General features: G+C 39.7%; 1 pseudogene; it reads left to right on the top strand.

Moving 5' to 3' along the window:
• Window positions 1–1866: 1866 nt before the first annotated feature.
• LOC127429790 (interferon-inducible GTPase 5-like) lies at window positions 1867–8438 on the top strand (annotated as a pseudogene).
• Window positions 8439–8519: the final 81 nt, after the last annotated feature.

The raw sequence follows: 8519 nt of genomic DNA, 5'->3' as shown, positions 1-8519 counted from the left end.
CCACACACCACACATGTACATATGTATTCACAGCCTTTGCTCAATACTTTCTTGAAGCACCTTTGGCACCAATTACAGCCTCAAGTCTTTTTGAGTATGATGCTACAAGCTTGGCACACCTATTTTTGGGCAGTTTCTCCCATTCTTCTTTGCAGGACCTCTCAAGCTCCATCAGGTTGGATGGGGAGCGTCGGTGCACAGCCATTTTCAGATCTCTCCAGAGATGTTCAATCGGGTTCAAGTCTGGGCTCTGGCTGGGCCACTCAAGGACATTCACCGAGTTGTCCCGGAGCCACTCCTTTGTTATCTTGGCTGTGTGCTTGGGGTCGTTGTCTTGTTGGAAGATGAACCTTCGCCCCAGTCTGAGGTCCAGAGCACTCTGGAGCAGGTTTTCATCAAGGATGTCCCTGTACATTGCTGCATTCATCTTTCCCTCGATCCTGACTAGTCTCCCAGTTCCTGCCGCTGAAAAACATCCCCACAGCATGATGCTGCCACCACCATGCTTCACTGTAGGGATGGGATTGGCCAGGTGATGAGCAGTGCCTGGTTTCCTCCAGACATGACGCTTGCCATTCAGGCCAAAGAGTTCAATCTTTGTTTCCCATGGTCTGAGAGTCCTTCAGGTGCCTTTTGGCAAACTCCAGGCGGGCTGTCATGTGCCTTTTACTGAGGAGTGGCTTCCGTCTGGCCACTCTACCATACAGGCCTGATTGGTGGAGTGCTACAGAGATGGTTGTTCTTCTGGAAGGTTCTCCTCTCTCCACAGAGAAATGCTGGAGCTCTGTCAGAGTGACCATCGGGTTCTTGGTCACCTCCTTGACAAAGGCCCTTCTCCCCCGATCGCTCAGTTTGGCCAGGCGGCCAGCTCTAGGAAGAGTCCTGGTGGTTCCAAACTTCTTCCATTTACGGATGATGGAGGCCACTGTGCTCATTGGGACCTTCAATGCTGCAGAAATTTTTCTGTACCCTTCCCCAGATCTGTGCCTCGATACAATCCTGTCTCAGAGGTCTACAAACAATTCCTTGGACTTCATGGCTTGATTTGTGCTCTGACATGCACTGTTAACTGTGGGACCTTATATAGACAGGTGTGTGCCTTTCCAAATCATGTCCAATCAACTGAATTTACCACAGGTGGACTCCAATCAAGTTGTAGAAACATCTCAAGGATGATCAGTGGAAACGGGATGCACCTGAGCTCAATTTTGAGTGTCTTGGCAAAGGCTGTGAACACTAATGTACATGTGATTTTTTTTTTTTTGTTTGTTTATATATTTTTAATAAATTTGCAAAGATTTCAAACAAACTTCTTTCACATTGTCATTATGGGGTATTGTTTGTAGAATTTTGAGGAAAATAATGAATGTAATCCATTTTGGAATAAGGCTGTAACACAACAAAATGTGGAAAAAGTGAAGCGCTGTGAATACTTTCCGGATGCACTGTAAGAAAAAAAAATTGACTTAAGCTGCGAAAAATCTTTGAATTATTTGTACATTACCTCTTTGTACTTTTCCTGTTGCATCATGTTAGTTTTCACAAGGCTTGTAAGGTCTCGGATGTGTATTTAAGGAAGTGTTAAGTTTCAGCAACTGCTTCAAATGTTTGTGTAATTTAAAAAAGTTTCTGAACTGTCATGACAATCTCCTTTTTCCCCCCCTTTTTTTAAATATCTTTAACTAGCACTTATACTTATAAAAAATGAATAAAAAGTGTCCAAATAAATACATTTTCATTAAAAGTGAACTCTTTATTAAAATTAAAATTGAGTTTACTTAGTATATACAGTATATGGTCACAAAAATTGTGCACTGTTTCCTAGATTGAGACCATGTAGTTTAACCCAGACTGATCACACAAAGAATTGGCAACAGTAGGTCAAAAATTTTGTTGATGAAATTGGTCTCTGCTCACTAAATATTTAATCACTGTCCCCCAGTGGTCAACAGGAATTCATATTTTATTAACTCTACCCCCTAACCCAAACCCCAACCCTAAACCTAACCATCAGTGGAGTAAAAATATAATTTTAGAGTGAAAAATCAACCCAGCTAAATATTGTGTGTTAACTTTATTAGTTACTGGTTCCCACAGGACAAGAACAAGAGCCTCGGAGATTTGCTTGCGCAACATGCTTTCAGTACCACAAGTGTATTCACACACTTGAATTGATGCAAAAATGTCTAATGGGGGATGCCACTTGTCAGTAATTTGACTGAATGGGGTTCATTTCAGGGTACATTTAAGAAGCAACAGCTGATATTGGTTTACACACTTACACGTCTTACCCCACTCTCCCCCTACATATGAGGTGGGTTGACTTTTGTGAAAATACTAGCTGATTCCTCAAAGATTTTAAATCAGTTCACCTGCTTGTTGCTCTTGTGGAATGATGTGTATTGGAGTGTGTCTGTGTGAGCAGCATTAGGCCTTAGATAACAGGATTAGAATGTTCTACACACTATAGGGAATCCTTAAATAACTTGCGAGAGTGTCAGCACCAACTGATTGCTCTACTGGAGCCATTTGTGTTCATGTGGTTTGATATTTCAACTGTTTATAGTGGTCCTCAACTCTGGCTCAACTCTCAACTCAATCACCTTTTTGAGCTGAAAGAAGATATCTTTAAGGAATTGGATTGACTGAATACTACATTCATCACAGTCTAGAGGACTACAGCTGAGACATACTTGTCTTGTATTTGCTGGATACTTGTTATCTGGAAGACATGGCTGATATCTTGAGGAGTCTTAACCTGCTGGAAACACTAAAGGAATCCATTGAGAAGAACAACATTTCAGATATAAGAGATGCCTTGGAGGACATGTTAATCAGCAGGATCAACAGTGCAGTTGCAGGGAAAAGAAGTGTCGAGAAAGCCACTTTCATCAACTCGCTTTGAGGTCTTGGCCAAGAAGACGAGGAAGCAGATAACTTTCTGTCTCCAGCGGCCCCTGAGGAACTAGCCATGTTTCCGAATACCAAGCATCCTGATTTTCGTCTCTGGGACCTGCCGTCTTTCCCAAGTGATCCCTCTTTGATGTGGAAGATTATATAGAACGCTTTATTATTATTATTACCATCACAGAGTCCCAGTGTTAACAGTGTTGTGGTGTGAAGGGAAGCTCGGTCTTTACAAAAAGAGACCGTTTACTTTGTCTTATTGGCATCGGTGAAGGATACAGAGAAAACATTGGAGGCAAAGAAGAAGGCAAGCCTAGAAGTGCTCAAGTAGGAAGGGGTTCCTCTCCCCAAGGTGCTCCTGTTACAACCCTCTTCTTTGGAGAAGCTGGACTTCCTCAAGTTTCTTGAGGTGATGAGATGTGACCTTCCAGAGATTAGGGCACATGCTCTTTTTCTAGCCCTGCCCACTTTCACTATCTCCTTGGTGACCCAGAAGAAAGGTGCCTTCAAGGCACTTGTGTGCCTCTTTATCTGGTGGGGTTTCTGCCATTCCTGTGCCCCTGGTGGCCTCCATGGTGAATGCTAAAGTTGCTGTACGGATCTTTACGAAGGCTCAGATCTCACTTTTATGGGATCAAAATCCCGTCAAAAATATTGCGGTCACGGATCCAAAAATGAATAAGTGTGAATCAAAATATTAAGCGTGAATCAAAAAATAATAAGCACAGATAAAAAATAAGCACAAAAATAAATAAAAAGCTCAGATCAAAATAATTTGCGCAGATCAAAAAATAACAAGCATGAATCCAAAATATATAAACACATTTAAAATATGCTGCAAAAAACAACAGAAAAATTAAAGCAAAGTCATCAGAATTACAAACAAAATCATGTTTTCCTTGGTTATATTACTGTTTTATGTGCTCTCTGAAAATTTTGCTCATATTTTCATTTTTTTATACGCTTACACTGTTTTTCTTTGCTTTTGTTTCCAAGTTCTGCACTTGGTTTTCCAAAACTTTTTGTGTCCCCATTGGTCCACTAGTTCTTGATCGACAGCTCCTCTTCTAGCCAATCATTCGAAGAGGGGAGGTGCCGTCACTCCAATGCAACTCCGACAGCTTCTGCTCAACCGCACGATGATAGATGAAGATGGATAACCATCAGTTGGCAAATCCTGGACAATCAGAGGTAATTGAATATAACTATATTAATTGTGGTTGATAGATACGCTGCTTGTCTCTGTTTTGAGTATTTTCTGCCAGCTCTAGGAAGCAATGTGTTGTTTGAGTAGGTCATTATCATAGTCCGTTAAGACATGTATTGAGTAAGCTGAATTTAGTTAGCAGAGTTTTAGTTTAGGCATTATTTAAGACTTCCATGTTTGTAGGTTATTGGCTGCATATCTAAAAAAAAAAAAAAAAAAAAAAAGCAAGGCTGGGTTGGTGTGGATGTTTGATGCATGTTTTTACTAGCTGTACCATTTACATTTATGCCACAACCACTTCACTGTACCAATGTTCAGAACCCAACTTGATCCACTTTTCCTGTATCTTTAGAGACGGTCCCTAAATTTGCGACTATTTGTGAATAAAGAACATCCAACGTCAAGCCAACTTTATTACATTATTTATTGACATGGAGACGCTTGGTCACTAGTTTCTGATTTCACTGCAGTATCGTGGAAAAAGAAACTACATGTAGCTGTGCCAACGATGCCAACGTAGGATCAGTACATAACGGCACATTCAGCAACATGGATTCTTGAAAAAGCGGATCAAGTTGGGTTCTGAACTCACGGCTACATTGGTACAGCTAGTAAAAACATGCATCAAACATCCACACAAACCCAGCCTTGTTTTTTGTTTTTAGATATGCAGCCAATAACTTACAAACAAGGAAGTCTTAAATAATGCCTAAACTAAAACTCTGCTAACTAAATTCAGCTGACTCGGTACGTGTTAACGGACTATGATAATGGCCTACTCAGACAACTCATTGTTTCCTAGAGCTGGCAGAAAATACTCAAAACAGACACAAGTAGCGTATCTATCAATCACAAATAATATAGTTATATTCAATTACCTGTGGTTGTCCAGGATTTGCCAACTGACGTTTATCCATCTTTACCTACCATTGTGCGATTGAGCAGCAGCCGTCGGAGTTGCATTGGGGTGATGTCCACTTCCATCTTCGAATGATTGGCTAGAGGAGGAGCTGTCGATCAAGAACTAGTGGACCATTGGGGCTGCAGAACGCCCCCTGATTTACATGAAACTCTACTCACAAGTTTTGGAAAATCCAAGTGCAGAACTTGGAAACAAAAGCAAACAAAAACAGTGCAAGTGTACAAAAAAATGAAAATATGAGCAGAATTTTCAGAGAGCACAAAAACCATAATATAACCAAGGAAAACATGATTTGTTTTAGCAATTCTGATGACTTTTCTTTAATTTTTCTGGTTTTGTTGTTGTTTGATTTTGCAGCATATTTTAAATGTTTATATATTTTTAATCCATGCTTGTTATTATTTGATCTTCGCAAATTATTTTGATCTGTGCTTATTTTGATCTGTACTTTTTATTTATTTTTGCGCTTGTTTATTTTTTATCTGCACGTATTTTTTGTTTTTATTCACGCTTATTATTTTTGGAGCCGTGACCGCAATACTTTTGACGGGATTTTGATCCCATACACTTTGCCTGGATGACGAATCTCTGCAGCGACTGGCACAACAGCGGTGTCTTGATGCAGCCAAACTGAAGGTTCAGAGGACCTGTGCTCTATGGAGATCAGCAAAAGTGAAGTTAAAAGACGGCTTGCGGAAGCTGAGAAAGAAACTAGTAGCACAACCACCAGACTTATGGAGCTGGCCATGCCGAGACACGCTAGGTCTGTTAGTCGGTCTTTCACCATCATGCTGCAGGCTCTCAACAATAATACTGATGAAATGGGTGCTGATGCTGAGAAGGTTGTTGCAATGGTAACAGGAAAGCAACAATAGAATTTGCTTTGGCTTTGTCAGTATTGATGGGTTTACACTATAATGTTGGCTCAAAGCACAAAATCACAACATGCTCTTTATGATCTATGATTTAACTATTGTGTTACCTTAAAGAAGGAAAATAAAATGGAAATGAATTAAAATGGATAATTGTAAAGGCTACTAAAATTACGTTTCATTATCTTTTAGTTTTTAAATGATGAACTACCATAAATATTAATTTGTCATGTATGTGTATAAAATATCTAAATCTAAAGTTGTTTTACCATATCAGAATCCTTTTGCTTTTCCACACACTCAGAACCTTGTTATTACTGATGCAAAAATTGAAAAGGTCATTTTCCAACTACTACTGACTGAAAACCCTGAGGCAGATCAAAAGTACAAGCTATGAAATCATTGAATGTAAACACATTTATAAATATGGCAAAAACTGTATTTAATTTAATATGTAAAAATAACATTTTTATCATTTAATTCAAGCATTACATGAAACTGAGGATTAAAACTGAGGCTTTGCAGAATGTGCTCTGCAGGTGACTTTTCCACCATGTTCAGAACAGCATACTGCTATGCAGGTCTTACTGTATGTGCACTGTGGACACAGAGAACTGTCTGCAAATCTTATGCAAAGACAACCTGCCAAGCTTGCTAAAATGTCCAGTATACAACAGAGTGCACAGTGCTAGGTACTGTATCCCACAACACAATGTGCTTGACCTTCAGTTTCAAGTGAATGATCAACAAGTAAAAAAAGCTGCAATTACCAGCATCTTCCCTTATCTGATGGAACTGTGGTTTACCTTTTTGGATTAAAAATGCTAAATAACCATTTCTAGTTCCAAGATAACTGGCCACCACTCACTGAATAATCAACTATGTGGTTTATCATTGCAAAATGCATTCTTTCACATACCTTTTTAAAGATCAGGCAGTATATTAATACCATGCTGTATTTAGCAAACTAATAGTGCTGTAAAAAAGTATTTGATACTGATTTCTTCTCTTGTTGTGTATATCTCATACTAAACTGTTTAAAAAATTCAAACAAAATCTAACATAAAATAAAGGCAATCTAAGAAAACACAAAATACAGTTTTAAATGATAATGTTATTTATTGAAGCAAAACAGTTATCCAATACCAACTGGGCCCATGTGAAAAGTATTTGACACTTAGTTCCTAAATTCCCAAATCTATGGAACTGCATTCATAATGCGGTTCAGCTGGACTAGACACACCAAGGCCTGATTACTGCAAGACCTGTTCAATCAAATCAACACCTTAATAGAGCTTTTTCAGCAGAATGAAGTTGGCTAAAAGGTCTCACCCAGTAGCACACTATGCCATGGTCGAAAGAAATTCCAGAAATGATGAGGAAAAAGGTGATTGAAATACATCAGTCTGGGAAGGGTTACAAAGCTATTTCATAGGCTCCGGGACTCCAAAGAACCACAGTGAGAGCCATTATCTCCAAATGGAGACACCCTGGCACAGTAGTGAACCTTCCCAGAAGTGGTCGACCTTCCAAAACTCCAAGAGCACAGCGACGAAGTCACAAAAACGCCAAGGACAACATACAAGGAACTGCAGGCCTCTCTCGCATCATTAAATTCACTGTTCGTGACTCCACTATCAGAAAGACACTGGCCAAAATTGGCATCCATGGAAGAGTGGCAAGGCGAAAACCACTGCTAACCCAGAAGAACATTAAGGCTCATCTGAATTTTGCCAAAACACACCTTGATGATCCTCAAAAACTCTTGGAAGAATGTTCTGTGGACTGATGAATTCAAAGTGGATCTGTTTGAAAGACAGGTGTCCTGTTACATCTGGCATAAATCAAACACAGAATACCACAAAAAGAACATCAAATCTACAGTCAAGCATGGTGGTCGTAGTGTGATGTGAGGAAATGCTTTGCTGCTTCAGGGCCAGGGCAACTTGCAATAATTGAGGGAAACATGAATTCTGCTCTCTACCAGAAAACCCTAAAGGAGAACATCTTTTCATCAGTCCATGAGTTGAAGCTCAAGTGCAACTGGATTATGCAGCAAGACAATTATCCTAAGCATAGGAGTAAGACCACATCTGAATGGCTCAAAAGAAGCTAAATTAAAGTTTTGGAGTGGCCTAGTAAAAGTCTTGACTTGAACCCGACTGAGATGCTGTGGCAGGAACTTAACCAGGCAGTTAATGCTCAAACCCTCCAATGTGGCTCAACTAAAGCAGTTCTGCAAAGTGTAGGCCAAAATTCAAACACACCGTTGTCAAAGACTGATCTCCAGTTATCAGAAGCGTTTGGTTGCAGTTGTTGCTGCTCAAGGTGGCACAACCAGTTATAAGTTTAAGGGTGCAGTTAGTTTTTCACATGGGTGATATAGGTGTTGGATAACTTTTTTGCTTCAATAAAAAAAATATATATTTGAAAACTGTATTTTGTGTTTAATCAGGTTGCCTTCGTTTTATATCTCGTTTGAAAATCAGGAAGGGGGCAAATACTTTTTCACTGCATTTAATTCCAGACATAGCCCTACTGTATGTCCACAGGCACACTGTACAAGACCACTGCTCTTAACGCAGGTGACATCAGCACAATGACTGTTTTA

This window comes from Myxocyprinus asiaticus, chromosome 39 (genome assembly GCF_019703515.2).
Source record: "Myxocyprinus asiaticus isolate MX2 ecotype Aquarium Trade chromosome 39, UBuf_Myxa_2, whole genome shotgun sequence".
Lineage (NCBI taxonomy): Eukaryota > Metazoa > Chordata > Actinopteri > Cypriniformes > Catostomidae > Myxocyprinus > Myxocyprinus asiaticus.
This window is presented reverse-complemented; position numbering and strand designations above follow the sequence as displayed.